Genomic DNA, 24,873 nt, shown 5'->3' with positions numbered 1-24,873 from the left:
AGGTTAACGAGGGAGACGCCTTCAGAGTTAATTGCAGCCCTTAGAGTCCCTTGTCCAATTACTTTTGGTCCCTTGAAAAAGAGGAGGCTATGCATTACAGAGCTATGATTCCTAAACCCTTTCTCCGATTTGGATGTGAAAACTCTCATATTGCAGCTGGGAGTGTGCACTTTCAGCCCATATTATATATATAATTGTATTTCTGAACATGTTTTTGTAAACAGCTAAAATAACAAAACTTGTGTCACTGTCCAAATATTTCTGGACCTAACTGTATATATATATATATATATATTTATATTTATATATTTTCTTAATTTTTACTCTAATTTATAAATAAAAAAAGAAGCACTCTCACACACAGTTTGCACAACTATTTTTCATTTTTATTTTTTATGCATTATATTCCATTCCTTGGGACAGAGAAAAGCGATTATAAGATGTTTTATTATGAGAATTGGTGAATATAACATACTACGTCATTTGTTTTTTTATAATGTATAGATTCCCGCCGATTTTTTCTAAAAAGGGGTGGATCATGACGTCATCAGTGGGGTATATAGTGCTGTAAGGATTCCCTGTACAGCAGATTTGATGTTTCTTGCTAGTCTGTCCTGAGGAAGGGAGCGGTGTCTCCCGAAACGTGTTGACCTGTGCATTGAATAAAGCAACATTAATCTACAATCTTCATGATCGGCTAGTCATTGGCGCGGCTTGGACACCCTATTCTACTACTCTCTGTTATCTGCCATTTTGGGGACCGCTGCCGTGGCTTGGAGCAACCCCTATAGGTGAGTAATACCACCCCTCTTTATCCCCCCTTTTCTACCGGGGTAAGACCCTATTGCGCTTCTTTTTCCACAGTTTATCTCCTCACATTGATCATAGACACTAGAGAAGCTATCTGTCAGTGTCAGAATCTGTAGTCTGAACAGAACCTGACACCACCATGACAGTCGGCGAAGTTTGTAAAAATCTCGGTGTGATATTTACATGATACAATTCTGTTGTCTGAAGCCACCACTAGAGGGAGCTCAGGAACTTACTGCATACTGCTTATACATTGAAAACAATAATAACCTTATACAGTGAGCTCCCTCTAGTGGTTTCTGTCAGCAGACAGAATTTTGTAATGTAACTAAATCTCTGCATAGGATTATAATCTCTGTATCAAAACGTTTTTCCTACTGTGGAAAGCAAAAAAAACATCCAGTCTGTGCCAGGCACTGCATGGCCTCTACATTGTGCCAGTTACTGTACTGACTCTACCCAGTGGCAGTAACAACACTGCACGGCCCCTACCCCATGCACTGCCCTTATCGAGTGCTGGTGAAAGATAATGCGTCGGATCAGTGCCTGTTCTGCACAAACTCTGTGCCAGTCACTGCATTATACCCACCCTGTGCCAGTCATTGCACTGGTTGCCCATCCATTATAGAATACAATATAAATATATCACTCTCACTCATAAAGCTCTCCACATTGTTGCATCACCCTACATCTCCACCCACCCCTGCACTCAGAGATGGACACAGACAAAAGAGGACCCCTGTGCAAGAACAGTATATGGGCCCTTTACAGTCCAATCGTTTACCATAATGCACACCTTTACGCACTAAAGGGGGTAGTGGCTCCTTTATCTCTCGGGCCCATATTCAGATGCACGGGTGGCACCAATGGTGTGTCCCACCCTGTATGGACTCAATTCTGTCTATGATCTAACACTATTGAAGACTCCTCTAGTGCTACAGCAGTTTTCTGGAATGCATTACCTCAGACATTGAGGTTAATTCCTAACAACTGCCCTAAAAACATCTTACCAGGCCGACATATATTTACTAACCTAATTATTTTCCATGTTTGATTTTGCTCTTACGTCATGTCACAAGGTAATGAATAGCAGTATTTAAAGAAAGGTAACGCAGGGGGATCACTATCAAAGGCTGGGACAGTAAATTTCTTCCTCGTGTTTTCTGCTGCTCCATCATCGCCGTTGTTTACACAGATCGAGCCCTGCTGAGAGATAATGTGTCCACTGAGCGCAGGATTCCTACAAACCATAATTCATCCACCCCATAAACCACGGAGATGACCACCTCACCCCACGGGACGGCAGCTGACACCTGAGATCCCAACACTAAAAGATCCCAACACTAAAATCCCCCGTGTGTCTTAAGCAGCTTCTGTGTTTACCCGAATGCGATTACACGTCGCCTAGAGATGAGTTTTCGGGAGGATGACGTGCGGAGGATTGGATTATGAATTCTGCTAATGCAAAAAAATCGCCAGCATCTTGAAAAAAAAATTGGAATGCCGACACATCATAATAATAAGAATAACCGTTATACTTTAGACTGGGATATACAGTTAAAGGGATTTCTTCATTTTCACCCTAAACTTCCGCAAGGTGGTTGTTACAGAAAATGGGCACACTATGTAAGGTGGGGTTCGCACACGGATAAAGGGGTCCTGGAGGCCGCAAGCGGACATATAGAGGCAATTTAAAGGGTTCCTGGAGGCTGCAGGCAGACATTTGATGTCCTGGAAGTTTCAGAAGGACACATAGAGATAAACTGAAAGTCTTAAAGGGGTCCTGGAAACCAAAAGCGGACATTAGATGCCCTGGACACCATAAGCGGACACTTAGGGGCACTTTGCACACTACGACATCACAAGCCAATGCTTGCAATGCCGAGCACGATAGTCCCCGCCCCCGTCGCAGCTGCGATATCATGGTGATAGTTGGCGTAGCGAAAATTATCGCTACGCCAGCTTCACATGCACTCACCTGCCCTGCGACGTCGCTCTGGCCGGCGACCCGCCTCCTTATTAAGGGGGCGGGGCGTGCAGCGTCATAGCGACGTCACACGGCAGGCGGCCAATAGAAGCGGAGGGGTGGAGATGAGCGGGACGTAAACATCCCGCCCACCTCCTTCCTTCTGCATAGCTGGCGTGAGCTGCGGGACGCAGGTATGAGATATTTCTCGCTCCTGCGGCTTCACACACAGCGATGTGTGCTGCCGCAGGAACGAGGAACAACATCGTAACATCGGTCACTTCCAAATTATGGAAATGACCGACGCTACACCGATGATACGATTACGACGATTTTGCGCTCGTTAATCGTATCAAAAAGGATTTACACACTACGATATCGCCTGCGAAGCCGGATGTGCGTCACTTTCAATTTGACCCCACCGACATCGCACCTGTGATATCGTAGTGTGCAAAGTGCCCCTTAGAGGCAAACGGAAGGTCTTAAATGGGTCCTGGTAGCCAAAAAAGGATAAGAGATATACTGGAGGCCGCAGGCAGACATGTAGAGGCAAGCTAAAAGTCTAAGGGCGCTTTCCACGCTACAATATATCTTACAATGAGTCGGCGGGGTCACGTTGTAAGTGACGCACATCCGGCATCGTAAGTTATTTTGTAGCGTGTGACAGCTACATGCGATTGCAATTCAAAACGTTAAAACGTTCATCGCATGCACGTCGTTCAATTGCTAAAAATTGAACGTGAGGTTGTTCAATGTTCCCAAGGTAGCACACATCGCAGTGTGCGACACCCCGGGAACGATGAACAGATCTTACCTGCATCCCGCAGCTCCCGCCGGCTATGCGGAAGGAAGGAGGTGGAGGTGGGCGGATGTTTACATCCCAGTCATCTCCGCCCCTCTGCGTCTATTGGCCGGCTGCGGCGTGATGTCGATGTGACGCCGAACGTCCCTTCCACTCCAGGAAATGGACTTGCGCTGCCCACATCGAGGTCGTATGGAAGGTAAGTACGTGTGACGGCAAATAATCGTTTGTGCGACACGTTCAACAAATTGAACGTGCCGCACATACGATGGGGGCGGTTATGATCACATACGATATCGTATGCTTAATCGTAACATGTAAAGTAGGCTTTAAAGGGGTCCAGGAGGCCGCAGGTGGACACATAGAGACAAAGTGAAAGCTTTAAAGATGTCCTGGAGGCCGCAGGTGGACATTAGATGTCCTGGAGGCCACAAGTGGCGCACCTGAGACTTCCGTCGCCACAGAGTATTACATCTATGTTAAGGTGTAATGCTTATTCCGGATAAGAGGAGATTAACCGCTGGTGCTTGGAGCTTACACAATACACTTACATAAACACCCAGTTAGTGAACCAGCACTTACATTACTCAGGAATCAGGATGGGAAATTCCCGGGCAGGATGAGTCATCAAAAAGGTGGGGGCTGCCTGGGAAATGAGTGAACACACTTAGGGCAGCTTTGCACGTTGCAACATCGCACGTGCGATGTCGGTGGGGTCAAATCGAAAGTGACGCACATCCGGCGTCACTTTCGACATCGTAGTGTGTAAATCCTAGATGATACGATTAACGAGCGCAAAAGCGTCGTTATCGTATCATCGGTGTAGGCTCCAACTTTTTCAAAATTACGCTGCTGCGACAGGTACGATGTTGTTCCTCGTTCCTGCGGCAGCACACATCGCTGTGTATGAAGCCGCAGGAGCGAGGAATGTCTCCTTACCTGCCGCCGGCGGCTATACGGAAGGAAGAAGGTGGGCGGGATGTTTACATCCTGCTCATCTCCGCCCCTCCGCTTTGATTGGCCGCCTGCCGTGTGACTTCGTTCTGACGTTGTACGACCCGCCCCCTTAGGAAGGAGGCGGGACGCCGGTCAGAGCGACGTCGCAGGACAGGTGAGTGCATGTGAAGCTGGTGTAGCGATAATGTTCACTACGCCAGGAATCACAAGATGTCGCTGCTGCGACGGGGGCGGGGACTATCGCGTGCGACATCGCAGCATCGGCTTGCGATGTCGCAACGTGCAAAACCCGCCTTAGTTTCACTTTAGAAGGGTTTTTACCTCGGAACAGTTTTGGAGCAGAAGGGAGCAGACAGCCTTAGGAAAGTAGAGTTTAGCAGACTGGTCTTTGGGACAGGAGGCTGGAGAAATTAGTCCCAGCACCAGGGGCCATGACACTGCACTGAGTGTGCACAGGACGGACAGAGAGAGAAGCAGGAAACAACCAAGTGGAGCTGTGAGACAGAGGAGCAACGCGGTAGACGGGGGATGAGCCCCTAACAGCCACTTCGGGACCAGTGCCAGTCAGGGCGCAGAGCCCTCGGTTAGGGGAACCTTCATGCACTCTAACAAATCTGCAGGGAAAGGGGATTTCACATCCCATTGCCCACCACCAAAAGTCCCGGGGCACAGCAGCAGATAAAGACAGGAGCCACGGCCACGGTCAGGTCCATAACAAGTTTTGCGCTGCCTGTGTACAGGACAGCAACTAAAGCCAAGGACACTGGGGTCCCCAAGTAACTTCACGCCACGGGGATCCACACTACAAGGCGCAAGGGGGAAGGTCTCACATGCTTCACAACACCAGTGGTGACCTCTGCTTCATCCGGGATTGGCTGGGGCCCATCACGGCAATGACTGGTACTCTGCGGGCGCAGCACACGAACTGTGAGTAAAACACCTTGAACCGCAGCCCCCGTTTGAGACTCTGATTTTCCGGTGCCACCACCCCGCGCTTTGGCGCCAACAGCCCTTTCCCCGTCACCACTGTCCTCCCCGGGGCTCGTTCCACCTGTGGGGAGCTGGACTATCTGAGCTGCGGGTGGCGCTGCAAAGCATCCCCCATTCCCCCTTTTGACTCTCTCTTTTCCTGTAGCCGACGGGGCCACGGAGTCGGGTCAGGCCATTCACAGCAACCTCACAAAACCACTGGCCCGGTGACGATTTATGCCCTGCAGGTCCCATGGGGTGCTACAGACACGTAGAGAAAACACTTAAAGTCTTAAAAGTGTCCTGGAAGACAAAAGCGGACGAGACATCCTAGAGGCCACAGGCGAACACGTAGCGATAAAATTAAAGTCTTAAAGGTATCCTCGAGGCTACAAGTGGACATTATTTGTCCTGGAAGCTGCAGGTGGACATATAGAGAGAAACTGAAACCCTTTTAAAGGGGTCCTGGAGGCTGCAAGTGGACAGGAGATATCCTGAAAGCTGCAGATGGATATGTATAGGCAAACTAAAAGCCTTAAAGGGGTCTTGAAAGTCAAAAACAGACATGAGATGTCCTGGAGGCCACAAGTGGACATGTAGAGGAAAACTGAAAATCTTAAAGGGGTCCTGGAAGCCAAAAGTGGACAGGAGACATACTGGAGACCACAGGCTGACACATAGAGACAAACTGAAAGTCTTAAAGGGATTCTGGAAGAAAAAATAAGACAGACAACATCCTGGAAACCACAGGCAAACACAAAGCGACAATTTGAAAGTCTTAAGCCTGCTTTACACGTTGCAATTTCGCATACGATATCGTATGCGATTTGCAACGCCCCCATCGTATGTGCAGCACGTTCAATTTGTTGAACGTGCCACACATACGATTAACCCCCGTCACACATACTTACCTACCATACGACCTTGATGTGGGCAGCGAACGTCCACTTCCTGGAGTGGGAGGGACGTTTAGCATCACATCGACGTCACGCAGCAGCCGGCCAATAGAAGCGGATGGGCGGAGCTGAGCGGGACGTAAACATCCCGCCCACCTCCTTCCTTCCGCATTCTGGGCCGGGAGCCGCAGGAGGCAGCTGAGATCTGTTCATCGTTCCCGGGGTGTCACACACTGCGATGTGCGCTACCCCGGGTACGATGAACAATCTGACGTTCAATTCGTCAGGAATGAACGACGTGCATGCGATGAACGTTTTATCGTTCAATCGCAATTGCACGTCGCTGTCACACGCTACAACATACCTTACGATGCCGGATGTGCGTCACTTACGACGTGACCCCGCCGACACATCGTAAGATATATTGTAGCGTGTAAAGCGGGCTTTAGTGGAGTCCTGGAAGCTAAAAGCGGACAGGAGACATCCTGGAGGTTGCAGGCGAACACGTACTGTAGAGAAAAACCGAAACTCTATGTCCTGGAGGCTGGCGGTGGACAGGAGATGTGACGCCCTGGACCCCAAGGGTCACAGAATAACATCACATACACACACACCCCCTCCCCTGGTAGGGAACATCCGTCAAACAAAAACCCTTGTTGCCTCCTCCAGGGTCTGATGTCCACACCAGGTGGGGCGGAGCCAGGCAGTTGGCCCCACCCACGGAGGAGTTCACAAACCTGGAGGCGGGAAAAGTAGTCAGTTCAGTCAGGGGAGTTGTAGTTGGTAGTTGCAGTTGAGTTTAGAGAGAGTTGAGAGTTGGAGTGGAAGTGGAGAGACTGTGTGTGTCTGGGTCGGAGCCCAGGCACAGTCAGCAAGGTCGGCAGACGGTGGTGGCTGTCTGCAGGAGTTAGTGGACGTCTGCGGAACCGTAGGACCGGGGTCGGGCGGTGGCCCGCCGGTACCGAACCGGGGAGCGGAGTGAAGCTAAGCACCAAGGCAGGGTACTCAGACCCCGACTAGGCTCGGAAGCCGCCGTAACGGTCAAATTCTCTGATTGCGGTCTGGACCTCAGGGGTTCATTCCCACCCAAGTCCCGTCAGAAAGCAACAGCCCAACCCGTCCGGATAAGAGCCACCGCCAATGGCCAGAGATCCAAGGGCCAGCGCCTGCGGGCAAAACGGGCTCTCCCGACACGTACAAGCCGGGGAGCGGACCACCCGTGGGAATCCATAGGGGTCAAACACTTACACACAGGTGCAGGGAAAGACAGCCGCCATCAACCCGTCCGGGGAAAGTGAAGAAACCGCAGCTGACTGCGGGCCCCGTCCATCCAGCCGTTTGGTTTACCAGAGACTCTGTCATTGACTACCTGAGTGAGTACACCAGTGCCATCCAGCACAGCGCTGCACTGCTGCCCCGCATTCGCGCTGCCTCCCCGCATCGGCACCTGCACCTTGCCCCTACCCACCAACATTCATCCATCCCCCAACCGGGGCCCCGGGACCAATCGCCCCTACCCACGGAGGGGCCAACACCTCAGCTGCTCCCCGCCATCGCTCCCGGGAACCCCGCTCACCAGCAGCGGTGGTGCCCACCATCACCACAACTCCGTAGGTGGCGTCACAACCGACATCCCACCACCAAACCTCCCCCTTTTCACTCGTGGGCGAGGAGGCGCTGCTCGAGCCCCCGGGTCCGGCCCCGTGCTCGAGCCACCGAGGAGCAGAAGCACCGGACCCGAGCGCCAGAGATTCCCCAGGCGAGCGGCGTTCCCCGAAAACCCCTCTCCGCCCGCGACAACTTGGCGTCACGAACAGGATCCTACCCATCTACTTACCAGTAGAAGTGCGCCTTGCAGTCCCTGCCAGCGGTGGCCGGCCGAAAAAATTGAAATTCCGCCATCTTGGGCGCGAAGAGTTCCCGCTCGAGCCGTCTTCCCCGAGCAGAGAAGGTGCGAAAAGTGAAGCCCCGCCCCCTGGAGAAAGAGGTGGCGGAGAGAACCAAGGGGGGACGGGTGAAGAATGGCGGCATGTAACTAGTGCTGCAGAGGGCAGGGACGCCAGGACTCTGCCGCAACACGTTCCTGGACCCAGCAGCAAGACAAGCCAGGACCTCCATGCCATGGTCCACTCCATGATGTCGGAGTGGATGTCGGAGAAGAAGGGCCTGGTCGTGATCGTTCGGGCATCCGAAGTGGAGGTGGTTCCAGAGGAGCGGGTAAGCGACCCACGCCCCTATGTCCCTGAGGCATCGGTCGATACGGCTGAGGGGCCCGGCCTGTTGCCGTCCACCACGCCGCCTCCCTCACTGCCCCTGCCCGCGGCCAACGACCCGACCGACCCATTACCCCTGTCACCGGTAGCGGAGTCCGCAGCGTTTGTGGAAAAAGGCCCGAGCCTTACCTTTGTCACCATCCTGGCACCCGTCTCGGCTTCCATCCCAGCCGCACCGGAGATGACGACAGCCCCGGCAGTCCGCACGGCTGCAAGGGAGGCGACCCTCGACCAGAGGCCAGCGCTGCAAGTCACGTCCACCGCTCCCAGACACTCGGCCTCGGCTGAGGCACGACGGGGGTATAGCTGTCAAGAGGCAGGGCAGGCTACGTCGCAGCGGGGTCCCTCGGTACCAAAGGCGCCGGTCGTAGCCGGCATGGAGGGACTCCTGCTGGGCCCGTCCCCCACACAAGCTGACCCGGAGCAAGCAGAAGGTGCTCTACACCGGGGGGTGGCAACAGCAGCTGCGCCACGAGATTGCTGCTTAGGAAAGAAAAGTTAAAAGGGTAGCGGTTCCCGGCTACCTTGCTGTCGGTCCCCTTGGGGACCCTGTTGATGTTCCAGTTGGCCCTCAAGATTAAAGAGTCCGGTTGAGGAGCAGTCGTACCTGCACCGCCGGCAACTGAAAATGGAGTCCTGTGGGACAGTGTCACCCCTGAGTGAGGGTGGCATTGGGGGCTCGTGCTGCCCGGTGGTGGACTGTGGGAAAGCTGCAGGAGGAAGCTGTACCGGAGTCAAGGGTTGTGGATAGCCCCTGGGACCCAACTGACAGTCCCCGTTGGGACCCTACAGCAAGTCTCCGTTGGGACCCTACAGGTTTGTTTGTGGTAACCCGTTGGCTATGAAGAGTCTGGCCCCCGTTGGGACCCTAAGTTACATGTTTTCCGTAAAAGCCCATGCCCACATGAGAAACTGCTCATGAACACGGCCGAGAACTAGCAGGCCACCCACGAACTTGTGGGCTTGTAAATAATTCTGGGCTGTAGTCCCGTTAACCGCCTCCGGAGTGGCAGGTTGGAGGAGGGACCCGCAGCAGAGCAGGCTGGGGTCCGGTCACCACCAGGACCGGTGACCATCCTCCGGGGTCAGGGGTCCCCCTGGACGTGGCCCCCCCTGAATAACAGCCGGGTGAGAGATACCGTACCCATTCCCGCTTGGGCAACCTGAACCAGGTTCTGTTTTCCGGACTGGGGAAAAGGGGTGCTGCCCGCTTCTTAGGGGCAGCATCAAGGTTTAGGTTGTTTGGGTGGGAAAGTGGAAGAACTGGGACCCGTCCGTTGTTATTAAAAGTGTTTTTATTAATGTTTGCAACGTTTAAGTAACATGCCTCCCGTCAGGGAAGAGTTGACAAAATTGCATTCCATTCTTTTTCCCTGTTATTTATCTTTTTCAGAAAAAAAATAATAAAACCAGTGGTGGACGGGAAGCCCACGGACGGTCTGCGTTTTACCAAGGGGGAGTGTGACACCCTGGACCCCAGGGGTCACAGAATAACATCACATACACACACACCCCCTCCCCTGTAGGGAACATCCGTCAAACAAAAACCCTTGTTGCCTCCTCCAGGGTCTGATGTCCACACCAGGTGGGGCGGAGCCAGGCGGTTGGCCCACACCCACCGAGGAGTTCACAGGCCTGGAGGAGGGAAAAGTAGTCAGTTTAGTCAGGGGAGTTGTAGTTGGTAGTTGCAGTTGAGTTTAGAGAGAGTTGAGAGTTGGAGTGGAAGTGGAGAGACTGTGTGTGTCTGGGTCAGAGCCCAGGCACAGTCAGCAAGGTCGGCAGACGGTGGTGGCTGTCTGCAGGAGTTAGTGGACGTCTGCGGAACCGTAGGACCGGTGTCGGGCGGTGGCCCGCTGGTACCGAACCAGGGAGCAAAGTGAAGCTAAGCACCAAGGCAGGGTACTTAGACCCCGACTAGGCTCGGAAGCCGCCGTAACGGTCAAATTCTCTGATTGCGGTCTGGACCTCAGGGGTTCATTCCCACCCAAGTCCCGTCAGAAGGCAACATCCCAACCCGTCCGGATAAGAGCCACCGCCAACGGCCAGAGATCCAAGGGCCAGCGCCTGCGGGCAAAACGGGCTCTCCCGACACGTACAAGCCAGGGAGCGGACCACCCGTAGGAATCCATAGGGGTCAAACACTTACACACAGGTGAACGGAAAGACAGCCGCCATCAACCCGTCCAAGGAAAGTGAAGAAACCGCAACGGACTGCGGGACCCGTCCATCCAGCCGTTTTGTTACACCAGTGCCATCAGGCACAGCGCTGCATTTCTGCCCCGCATCCGCGCTGCCTCCCCGCATCGGCATCTGCACCTTGCCCCTACCCACTAACATTATTCCATCCCCCCAACCGGGGCCCCGGGACCAACCGCCCCTACCCACGAAGGGGCAAACACCTCAGCTGCTCCCCGCCATCGCTCCCGGGAACCACCTTCACCAGCAGCGGTGGTGCCCACCATCACCACAACCCCGTGGGTGGCGTCAGAACCGACATCCCACCACCAAACCTCCCCCTTTTCACTCGTGGGTGAGGAGGCGCTGCTCGAGCCCCCTGTGCTTGAGCCACCGAGGAGCAGAAGCACCGGACCCGAGCGCCAGAGATTCCCCAGGCGAGCGGCGTTCCCCGAAAACCCCTCTCCGCTCGCGACAGAGACATCCTGAGAGCTGCAGATGGATACATAGAGGGAAACTAAAAGCTTTAAAGGGGTCCTGAAAATCAAAATCGGGCATGATATGTCCTGGAGGCCACAAGCAAACACGTAGAGACAAACCGAAAGTCTTAAAGGGGTCCTGGAAAACGCTGACAGGTAGCAAGGTTACTGAAAGTCACGGGCAAGAAGCTCATGGACTGGAAACCTGGAGATGGCCCTGAGCCTGCCGACAGGAACTGTGCACAAACAGGCTAAAAGTTACTAGAAAGTCTTAATAACAAGAACTTGGGAAGCCTTATATAGGCCTAAGAAATAAAACCCATGGGAGTGTACCACACCCGTGCGCACAGCTGAGCTGCTGCTGCTCGGATCCGGATCCGCGCTGGCTCGAGGGGTCTCCGGACCTGGGGGTCACGCGGCCACTCGATTAAAAGAAGGGGGGAAGATATGTACAAGGGGCTTTTGTAAAGTTCGTGACGCCACCCACAGTACGTGGTAATGTGAGGGACCACTGCTGCCGTTGAGGAGCCCGGTGACGATGGTGTGGCAGCTTGATGTTTAACCCCTCCGTGGGTAGGGGGTTCATGTCCCGGGGCCCGTTGATGGTTGGCATGGTGTTTGGGTGCCATGGGGGGATAGGAACAGGGGTCTTCAATGTACTCACTCAGTCCTGAAATAACTACACCGACAGCTTGTAAAGCAGAATTCTGAGCACCACTGCAGCCTGCGGGGAGCACGCCTGGATCTGTGCCCTTGGTGTTGCTGTTGATCTGTGGCCCTGTCCCTGGCACCTTAGTCTCTATTGGACCCGTTGGTATGAAACTCTCTGGGTGGCTAACGGAGTGAGCTTGCTCTCAGGGTTTCACGCGTAGGATTTCTTTGGACTGTAGTGGGAAAGACCTATCCCATCGGTGCGCTAGTACCCCGATTTTGGAGCGGGTTGGGGATGACACTTGAAGTCTTCACCCCCGTCGGGTAAATTACTGGAACGCGTGAAGCTACTTTGCGGCCTGGGGTCCACGTACCCCATCGTGCCCTGGCCCCTGCCCTGTGATAGCTCAAGGCCGCCGGCTGCCCTCCTCGGCAGACCGTGCCCCTTGACACTGTCCCCTGCGACCGGGTTCCAGCTCCTACCAGGACAGCTGGTACACAGGAGCCCTGCTCCGTGACCTCTCTCTCCCAGAGAGTCACTTCACCTCATCTCTCCTTCACTCTCCACTGTCTGAACTCGATTTCCCTCACTTTCCCCTCACCAACCCCCCATGTGGGCGGCCCTATTCCTTTCAGGCCCCCCAATGGTGTGTCTGGTAGGTTCAAGTGGGAAGTGTTCGTAGGATTTTGATTGGCTAAGCTGTTAGCAACACAAAGGACCAGGATCCGTAACCAAGGAGGGTGGATACTGTGCATAAGGGCAGATTGAACAATACCCTGTGACAATCTGATAGGCCAGGGCGTCACAGGAGCACAGCGGGCACTGGAAAAGCCCAACATGGAGCACTTGAAAGTCTTGTGGACCATGGTGCAGAGTAAGGGCAGACCAGGCGTTAAAGGGTTCCGCCTGTATAAAGCCTGTGACTAACAAATCCCATCCACATTTTTATGTTATGTGAATGCCCCTTTCAGTAAAATGGGTGTGTTTTCCTTTAAATATAACATCAAAAATATTATTTTTTCCTTAAGAGAATTGTGTGCACAGGGAGGTTAATGATCAGCGTCTCGCTTTCCTGCCCCATCCAGCCGCCTCTCTTCACTGCTGCCAAATTACACAGTTGCTGCAAGGTGACATTTAGGAGAAGGAAGAAAAGGGCAAAGGAAGTGGGAACACTTTGTCTTATCCTCCCATTGATGTCCTCTGGATTCAATCAATTTACTGTGACACTTGTGGAACCTCGCCAAACCCAACCTGAGTCCCAAAAATAGGGGAAGACCCTCACATCACAGCGGACACCAGCGTCCTTACAGCAACTGTGAGCCCGGAGGGGCAGCTTCCTCCAGAAAAGAGAGAAAATGCAAGAAAGAACAGAGCGAAAAATGAAAAGAAACCAACAAAAACGACACATGTACAAGAATATAACTACTATAATACTGCCCCTATATACAAGAATATAACTACTATAATACTGCTCCCTATGTACAAGAATATAACTACTATAATACTGCCCCTATATACAAGAATATAACTACTATAATACTGCCCCTTATATACAAGAATATAACTACTATAATACTGCCCCTATATACAAGAATATAACTACTATAATACTGCTCCCTATGTACAAGAGTATAACTACTATAATACTGCCCCTATGTACAAAAATATAACTACTATAATACTGCCCCTATATACAAGAATGTAACTAATATAATACTGCCCTTATGTACAAGAATATAACTACTATAATACTGCTCCTACGTATAAGAAAATACCTACTATAATACTGCCCCCTGTATACAAGAATATAACTACTATAATACTGCCCCCTATGTACAAGAATATAACTACTATAATACTGCCCCTATATACAAGAATATAACTACTATAATACTGCCCCTATATACAAGAATATAACTACTATAATACTGCTCCCTATGTACAAGAATATAACTACTATAATACTGCCCCTATATACAAGAATGTAACTAATATAATACTGCCCTTATGTACAAGAATATAACTACTATAATACTGCTCCTACGTATAAGAAAATACCTACTATAATACTGCCCCCTGTATACAAGAATATAACTACTATAATACTGCCCCCTATGTACAAGAATATAACTACTATAATACTGCCCCTATGTACAAGAATATAACTACTATAATACTGCCCCCTATGTACAAGAATATAACTACTATAATACTGCTCCTATGTACAAGAATATAACTACTATAATACTGCACCTATGTATAAGAATACAACTACTATACTACTGCCTCTATATACAAGAATATAATTACTATAATACTGCCCCTATGTACAAGAATATAACTACTATAATACTGCCCCTATGTACAAGAATATAACTACTATAATACTGCCCCTATGTGTAAGAATATAACTACTATAATACTGCCCCTATGTACAAGAATATAACTTCCATAATAGTGCCCCTATGTACAAGAATATAACTACTATAATACTGCCCCCTATGTACAAGAATATAACTACTATAATACTGCCCCCTATATACAAGAATATAACTACTATAATACTGCCCCCTATGTACAAGAATATAACTACTATAATACTGCCCCTATATACAAGAATGTAACTAATATAATACTGCCCCTATGTACAAGAATATAACTACTATAATACTGCTCCTACGTATAAGAAAATACCTACTATAATACTGCCCCCTATATACAAGAATATAACTACTATAATACTGCCCCTATGTACAAGAATATAACTACTATAATACTGCCCCTATATACAAGAATATAACTACTATAATACTGCCCCTTATATACAAGAATATAACTACTATAATACTGCCCCTATACACAAGAATATAACTACTATAATACTGCCCCTATGTACAAGAATATAACTACTATAATATTGCCCCTATATACAAGAATGTAACTAATATAATACTGCCCTTATGTACAAGAATATAACTACTATAATACTGCCCCTATATACAAGAATGTAACTAATATAATACTGCCCCTATGTACAAGAATATAACTACTATAATACTGCTCCTACGTATAAGAAAATACCTACTATAATACTGCCCCCTATATACAAGAATATAACTACTATAATACTGCCCCTATGTACAAGAATATAACTACTATAATACTGCCCCTATATACAAGAATATAACTACTATAATACTGCCCCTTATATACAAGAATATAACTACTATAATACTGCCCCTATATACAAGAATATAACTACTATAATACTGCTCCCTATGTACAAGAATATAACTACTATAATATTGCCCCTATATACAAGAATGTAACTAATATAATACTGCCCTTATGTACAAGAATATAACTACTATAATACTGCCCCTATATACAAGAATATAACTACTATAATACTGCCCCTATGTACAAGAATATAACTACTATAATACTGCCCCTATATACAAGAATATAACTACTATAATACTGCCCCTTATATACAAGAATATAACTACTATAATACTGCCCCTATATACAAGAATATAACTACTATAATACTGCCCCTATGTACAAGAATATAACTACTATAATACTGCCCCTATGTACATGAATATAACTACTATAATACTGCACCTATGTATAAGAATACAACTACTATAATACTGCCTCTATATACAAGAATATAATTACTATAATACTGCCCCATGTACAAAAATATAACTACTATAATACTGCCCCTATGTACAAGAATATAACTTCCATAATACTGCCCCATATATACATGAATATAACTACTATAATACCACCCCCTATGTACAAGAATATAACTACTATAATACTGCCCCCTATGTACAAGAATATAACTACTATAATACTGACCCATGTACAAGAATATAACTACTATAATACTGCCCCTATTTACAAGACTATAACTACTATAATACTGCCCCTATGTACAAGAATATAACTTCCATAATAGTGCCCCTATGTACCAGAATATAACTACTATAATACTGCCCCCTATGTACAAGAATATAACTACTATAATACTGCCCCCTATATACAAGAATATAACTACTATAATACTGCCCCCTATGTACAAGAATATAACTACTATAATACTGCCCCTATATACAAGAATGTAACTAATATAATACTGCCCCTATGTACAAGAATATAACTACTATAATACTGCTCCTACGTATAAGAAAATACCTACTATAATACTGCCCCCTATATACAAGAATATAACTACTATAATACTGCCCCCTATGTACAAGAATATAACTACTAGAATACTGCCCCTATGTACAAGAATATAACTACTATAATACTGCCCCCTATGTACAAGAATATAACTACTATAATACTGCACCTATGTATAAGAATATAACTACTATAATACTGCCTCTATATACAAGAATATAATTACTATAATACTGCCCCATGTACAAAAATATAACTACTATAATACTGCCCCTATGTACAAGAATATAACTTCCATAATACTGCCCCTATGTACAAGAATATAACTAATATAATATTGTCCCCTATGTACAAGAATATAACTACTATAATACTGCACCTATGTATAAGAATATAACTACTATAATACTGCCCCTATGTATAAGAATATAACTACTATAATACTGCCCCTATGTACAAGAATATAACTAATATAATACTGCCCCCTATGTACAAGAATATAACTACAATAATACTGCCCCCTATGTACAAGAATATAACTACTATAATACCGCCCCCTATGTTCAAGAATATAACTACTATAATACTGCCCCCTATGTACAAGAATATAACTTCTATAATACTGACCCATGTACAAGAATATAACTACTATAATACTGCCCCTATTTACAAGACTATAACTACTATAATACTGCACCTATGTATAAGAATATAACTACTATAATACTGCCCCTATGTACAAGAATATAATTACTATAATACTGCCTTGTGTACAAGAATATACCTACTATAATACTGCCCCTATGTACAAGAATATAACTAGAATAATACTGCCCCTATGTACAAGAATATACCTACTATAATACTGCCCCTATGTACAAGAATATAATTACTATAATACTGCCCCTATGTACAAGAATATAACTAGAATAATACTGCCCCTATGTACAAGAATATACCTACTATAATACTGCCCCTATGTACAAGAATATAACTAGAATAATACTGCCCCTATGTACAAGAATATAACTACTATAATACTGCACCTATGTATAAGAATATAACTACTATAATACTGCCCTCTATGTACAAGAATATAACTACTATAATACTGCCCCTATGTATAAGAATATAACTACTATAATACTGCCCCCTATGTACAAGAATATAACTACTATAATACTGCATCCATGAATATAACTACTAGTGCCCAGTTTGCACTATTTGGCGGTTTTCTCTTGAATACCATTGATATGTCGCACACGTTTATTTAAACTGCAGATTTAGTTCCCTAAAGTTTAATTTACAGTCCAGACATTGAGGCTGGGGATCCCGGGATGGGGGTGTGAGCCGGTCCCGGGCTGGCATTGTGCTGCCGGTGGCTTGTGCAGCCCCTTCTGGATGTGACTGAATTACTGAGCTGCTTTCTGACAGCAGAGAGTAATTCATCCCTCCGGTTATTGATGGATTCTGCCCTAATTAGTAACACTGTACAGTGCACCCCGGGCGCCATTTTTATATGTCTCGGGTGGATTGGGGGATGGGAGGAGGGTGTATAACTCACTGAATATTCCCCAATTATTCTTTTTTAGGGGTCTCTGATAAAAGTCTAAAAGCAGCACAGAGTATTTCAGGAGAGGAGTGTGCCAGACTGAGAGTTACATATTGGTCGGAGAAGGGTCTAAAAGCAGCACAGAGTATTTCAGGAAAGGCGTGTGCCAGACTGAGAGTTACATAGTGGAAGGAGAAGAGTCTAAAAGCAGCACAGAGTATTTCAGGAGAGGAGTGTGCCAGACTGAGAGTTACATAGTGGAAGGAGAAGGCTCTAATAGCAGCACAGAGTATTTCAGGAGAGGAGTGTGCCAGACTGAGAGTTACATAGTGGAAGGAGAAGGCTCTAATAGCAGCACAGAGTATTTCAGGAGAGGAGTGTGCCAGACTGAGAGTTACATAGAGGAAGGCGAAGAGTCTAAAAGCAGCACAGAGTATTTCCGGAGAGGAGTGTGCCAGACTGAGAGTTACATAGAGGAAGAGAAGAGTCTAAAAGCAGCACAGAGTATTTCAGGAGAGGAGTGTGCCAGACTGAGAGTTACATAGAGGAAGGAGAAGAGTCTAAAAGCAGCACAGAGTATTTCCGGAGAGGAGTGTGCCAGACTGAGAGTTACATAGAGGAAGAGAAGAGTCTAAAAGCAGCACAGAGTATTTCAGGAGAGGAGTGTGCCAGACTGAGAGTTACATCCTTTTCTCTTCTCCACAGGTTTCTCAGTGGCAGGTGCAGAGGGGCCTTCGGAGCAGCATTCAGCTGCAGTCAGTGATAGATCCCCACATGTGGTGTGTGCAGAATCTGGAATATGTTGTACTCGGTCAGGAGACAATCTGCCTTCAGGACACTCACGACCCGGGAGACATAAAGGACGAGGACAATGTGTAGATCTACGGATATGAAGACAAGCTTCCCTGTGAGGAGGGGAGGGCTGATGGTTCCACCAAATTTACAAAGGACTCAGGAAAATTCTCTTTTTTAAAAAATTGTAGTAATGGACACAGATGGGAATCGCTATATATGCCGCTGTGGCGCACATAAGTGAATGTTCATACACCTGTAATTTAATGAACATGTTCCCTTTAAACAGTAGAAACCTAATTATATGGGGTGCAGAGGTAACTGTCACATTGCTGTCTAAGGGAACCCAAAGTCTTGCATTATACTCCAGAGCTGCACTCACTATTCTGCTGGTGCAGTCACTGTGTACACACATTACATTACTTACCCTGTACTGATCCTGAGTTACCTCCTGTATTATCCTCCAGAGCTGCACTCACTATTCTGCTGGTGCAGTCACTGTGTACATACATTACATTACTTATCCTGTACTGATCCTGAGTTACATCCTGTATTATACGCCAGAGCTGCACTCACTATTCTGCTGGTGCAATCACTGTGTACACACATTACATTACTTATCCTGTACTAATCCTGAGTTACATCCTGTATTATACTCCAGAGCTGCACTCACTATTCTGCTGGTGCAGTCACTGTGTACATACAATACATTACTTATCCTGTACTGATCCTGAGTTACTTCCTGTATTATACTCCAGAGCTGCACTCACTATTCTGCTGGTGCAGTCACTGTGTACATACAATACATTACTTATCCTGTACTGATCCTGAGTTACCTCCTGTATCATACTCCAGAGCTGCACTCACTATTCTGCTGGTGCAGTCACTGTGTACATACAATACATTACTTATCCTGTACTGATCCTGAGTTACCTCCTGTATTATACTCCAGAGCTGCACTCACTATTCTGCTGGTGCAGTTGTGGCGCCCTGGACTAGCCAGGTCGTCACAGATAACACTCAAACACCCCCACCCCCATTAGACAGGGACACCAGCCAAACACAAAACCCTTGTTCCTCCCTCCAGTGTCTGATGTCCACACCAGGTGGGGCGGAGCAAAGCGGTTGGCCCCACCCACCGAGGAGTTCACACTCACAGGCCTGGAGGCGGGAAAAGTGACAGATAGAGTTTGAAGTGAGAGGAGCGAGCACTTGGGTGTCTGGGTTTGTGGCCCAGTCACTGACAGCAAGGTTGGCAGACGGTGGTGGCCGTCTGCAGGAGTGGTGAACAGGGCCGGCTCCAGGTTTTTGTGGGCCCCGGGCGGAAGAGTCCCGGTGGGCCCCATCCACACGCAGACACACACATACGTACACATACATATACATATTTAAAGACAAACTCACAAAAATACATATAGAACTGACATATCTATACAGTCATATACACTGACATACATAGATACACATCATACATGCATACAGACACACAACACAACTCTGCTAGATACATACATACAGACACACACAGCTCTGCTGGATACATACACACATAGCTCTGCTACATACACACATAGCTCTGCTACATACATACACAGCTCTGCTGGATACATACACACATAGCTCTGCTACATACATACACAGCTCTGCTGGATACATACACACATAGCTCTGCTACATACATACACACATAGCTCTGCTACATACATAGCTCTGCTACATACATACATGAATCTGCTACATACATACACACATAGCTCTGCTACATACATACACACATAGCTCTGCTACATACATAGCTCTGCTACATACATACATACACATAGCTCTGCTACATACATGAATCTGCTACATACATACACACATAGCTCTGCTACATACATACACACATAGCTCTGCTGCATACATACACACCTAGCTCTGCTATATACATACACACATAGCTCTGCTACATACATACACACATAGCTCTGCTGCATACATACACACATAGCTCTGCTACATACATAGCTCTGCTACATACATACATACACATGGCTCTGCTACATACATACATGAATCTGCTACATACATACACACATAGCTCTGCTACATACATACACACATAGCTCTGCTACATACATACACACATAGCTCTGCTACATACATAGCTCTGCTACATACATACATGAATCTGCTACATACATACACACATAGCTCTGCTACATACATACATGAATCTGCTACATACATACACACATAGCTCTGCTACATACATACATGAATCTGCTACATACATACACACATAGCTCTGCTACATACATACACATATAGCTCTGCTACATACATACAGACATAGCTCTGCTACATACATACACACATAGCTCTGCTACATACATACAGACACACACGTAGCTCTGTGGGGCCCACACACACAGCTCCAGGGGCCAGCACATACAGCACCGGGGGGCAGGGCATACACCTAAGGGGGGAGAAGCCCATACAGCTCCCCAGGGCCCATAAATCGGGGGCGGGGAGGGCACATACCTCTCAGGTCACGGTGGAGAGGGGGCCCACAAAGCGCCGGAGAGGGGGCCCACACAGCGCCGGAGAGGGGGCCCACACAGCGCCGGAGAGGGGGCCCACACAGCGCCGGAGAGGGGGCCCACACAGCGCCGGAGAGGGGGCCCACACAGCGCCGGAGAGGGGGCCCACACAGCGCCGGAGAGAAGAGCTGTGCTGGGGGTCGCTGGCTGGCACTGCAACTCCTTCATCTGTGGGACTGAGCAGGCCGGTCGGTAGCTCCGCCCACAGATGAAATTCAAACCAGGAAGTCTGCGCGCCTTAAAGGGACGGCGCTGCAGATTCCTGCCGAGGACTGCGGAACTCGGCCCGGGGGCAGCAGAACTAAGGCGAGGGGGCCCCGGCCAAGGGGCACCAGAACTGACGAGGCCGAGTGGGCCCCCCCGGCTCTCCAGGGCCCCGGCATTTGCCCAGGTATGCCGCGTGCTGACGCCGGCCCTGGTGGTGAAGCAACGCGGAACCGTAGGACCGGGGTCGGGCGTTGGCCTGCCGGTACCGACCGGGGAGCGAAGTGAAGCCAGCACACACAGGCAGGGCCATCGGACCCCGACCAGGCTTGTAGCCGCCGACAATAGTCAAATCCGAATGTGACCGGAACCCCAGGGGTTTCCTAACAGCTAAAGTCCCGATTGAAGGCAACCGCCCACACTGTGAGGGTATACAGCTACCGCCTAAGGCTAGAGACCCAAGGGCCAGCGCCTGCGGGAAAACGGGCTCCTCCGGTACCCATACACCGGGGAGCGGACTACCGTTGGGGATCCATAGTAGTCAACTGAGAACATCAAGGTGCAGGGAAAGACAGCCGCCATCACCTGTCCGGGGAGAGACACTGCAGCCGGCTGCGGGACCCGTCCATCCAGCCGTTTGGTTTACCGAGGACTTTGTATGTTTTCTTACTGAGTGAGTACACCCGTGCCATCCGGCACCGCGCCGCGCTGTCCCTGCACCTCACCAACCCTGCCTCCCCGTCACACCACCGGGCCCCGGGACCTCCGACCCCTACCCACAGAGGGGGAAAACAACATCCCAGCTGCTCCCTACCATCGCTCCCGGGATCCCCGTCACCAGCAGCGGTGGTGCCCATCTTCACCACGACCCGTGGGTGGCGTCACGAACTAAATCCCCCAAACCAACCACCCCTTTCACTCATGGGCGAGGAGCGCCGCTCGAGTCCCCGGATCCGGCCCACCGCTTGAGCCACCGAGCAGCAGCAGCCGCAGCAGCGCCGGACCCCAGTGTTAGCGAGAGCGCAGCAGCGACGGCGTCCTCCCCGCCCGCGACACAGTCACTGTGTACATACATTACATTACTTATCCTGTACTGATCCTGAGTTACATCCTGTATTATACTCCAGAGCTGTACTCACTATTCTGCTGGTGGAGTCACTGTGTACATACATTACATTACTTATCCTGTACTGATCCTGAGTTACATCCTGTATTATACCCCAGAGCTGCACTCACTATTCTGCTGGTGCAGTCACTGTGTACATACATTACATTACTGATTCTGTACTGATCCTGAGTTACATCCTGTATTATACTCCAGAGCTGCACTCACTATTCTGCTGGTGCAGTCACTGTGTACATACATTACATTACTGATCCTGTACTGATCCTGAGTTACACCCTATGTTATTTTCCATATTTGCGGTGACAATCATTCATGCTTCAGAGCTGAAATCACTCATCTACACTAAGGTTACTCTGGTGATTGACCAGTATCGGGAAGGGGTGGGGTGTACAGTGATGGGCTTGCTGGCTGTTGTTCTTGATGTCCTGTGGAGTGATATTTGGGGCAGGGGTCAGACCCGGCCTGTGGCAGCCGCTGACTATAGTGATACAGTAGAGTTGGATTTTCACTGCCAGGCTGCTTCCCGCAGTCGTGTGGTGGAGACAGTCAGCAGCGCTCAGACTCATAACTAATAAGGACAGGAGGATTACAGTAGAACTAATTTGCCGGCAGCAGGAAGCACCTGGGTCTCCGGGGCCGGCACGGAATGCCAGGACTTAGTGAAAGCAGAACTTCACATATGGGGAGACTCCAGCCATGAAAAGAATCTCACTTCTGTCTCCGGTAGAATTTGACATCCTCTTTCCGAGAAGAAATACGAAAAGATATCAATTTGCCCGTAATGTCGAAAAGCAAAACTCTCAAGATGAGAAAGTGAAGAAGCGATGATTGTCTCACCGACCGTTCATAGGTTCATACCGCAGGGGCACCATGAACACATACCGCAGGGGCACCATGAACACATACCGCAGGGGCACCATGAACACATACCGCAGGGGCACCATGAACACATACCGCAGGGGCACCATGAACACATACCGCAGGGGCACCATGAACACATACCGCAGGGGCACCATGAACACATACCGCAGGGGCACCATGAACACATACCGCAGGGGCACCATGAACACATACCGCAGGGGCACCATGAACACATACCGCAGGGGCACCATGAACACGTACCGCAGGGGCACCATGAACACGTACCGCAGGGGCACCATGAACACGTACCGCAGGGGCACCATGAACACATACCGCAGTGGCACCATGAACACAAACCGCAGGGGCACCATGAACACATACCGCAGGGGCACCATGAACACTTACCGCAGGGGCACCATGAACACATACCGCAGGGGCACCATGAACATATACTGTATGTTCACCACGAACACGTACCGCAGGGGCACGATGAACATGTACTGTATGTTCACCATGAACACGTACCGCAGGGGCACCATGAACATGTACTGTATGTTCAGCATGAACACATACCGCAGGGGCACCATGAACACATACCGCAGGGGCACCATGAACATGTGGCGCCTTAGGCAAGCCAGGACGTCACAGGAACTACACCAACACACCCCACACCCCGGTCAGGCACACCTAAGTCAAACAAAATCCTTGTTGCCCCCCTCCAGGGGCTGATGTTCACACCAGGGGGTGGGCCAGGCGGTTGGTCCCGCCCACTGAGGAGTTCACAGTCCTGGAGGCGGGAAAAGGAGGAGAGATTAGTTTGGAAGTGGAGAAGTGAGGTGGTAAAAGAGGAGACAGAAAGTGGTCCGGGTGTGTGGCCCGGACGGAACAGCAAGGTTGGCAGACGGTGGTGACCGTCTGCAGGAGAGGCCTATTGGAGCTAGCCGTAAGGACCGTGGACGGGCGGTGGCCCGGCGGTACCGAACCAGTACGCAAAGAGCAGCCAGCACCATCGGGCAGGGGCTTACGGACCCCAACAAGGCTAGGAGTCGCCGTGCAATTTGTCAGATCCGTTAGCGAAGGGAACCTCCTGGGTTTCCCAGCAGCCAAGTCCCGATAGAAGGCAACAGTCCAACCGTTAGAGGGAAACACAGTCACCGCCAAGGCTAAAGTTCCCAGGGCCAGAGCCTGCGGGCAAAAGGGGCTCCTTCAGCACATATCCAAGCTGGGGAGCGGGTTACCGGTGGGAACCCATTGGAACCGTACACACTACACAGGTGCAGGGAAAGGCAGTCACCATCAACCTGCCGGGAGGAGAAACACCACAGCCGTTTGTGGGACCCGTCCATCCAGCCGTTTGTTTTACCGGAGACTCTGTGTTACTGGCTGAGTGAGTACCACCGTGCCGTGCGGCACAGCGCTGCCCCCGCGACCCTGCACCTCACCAGGCCCCGTAACCCGCCTGCCATCCATCCCTACCCCATCACCGGGCCCTGGGACAACCAAACCCCTACCCACGAAGGGGAGAACTAACATCCAGGCTGCTCCCTGTCATCGCTCCCTGGATCCCCGTCCAGCGG

Source organism: Anomaloglossus baeobatrachus, chromosome 5 (genome assembly GCF_048569485.1).
Source record: "Anomaloglossus baeobatrachus isolate aAnoBae1 chromosome 5, aAnoBae1.hap1, whole genome shotgun sequence".
In the NCBI taxonomy this organism is placed as follows: Eukaryota; Metazoa; Chordata; class Amphibia; order Anura; family Aromobatidae; genus Anomaloglossus; species Anomaloglossus baeobatrachus.
The sequence above is the reverse complement of the archived record's forward strand: the minus strand, read 5'-3'. Positions refer to the sequence as shown.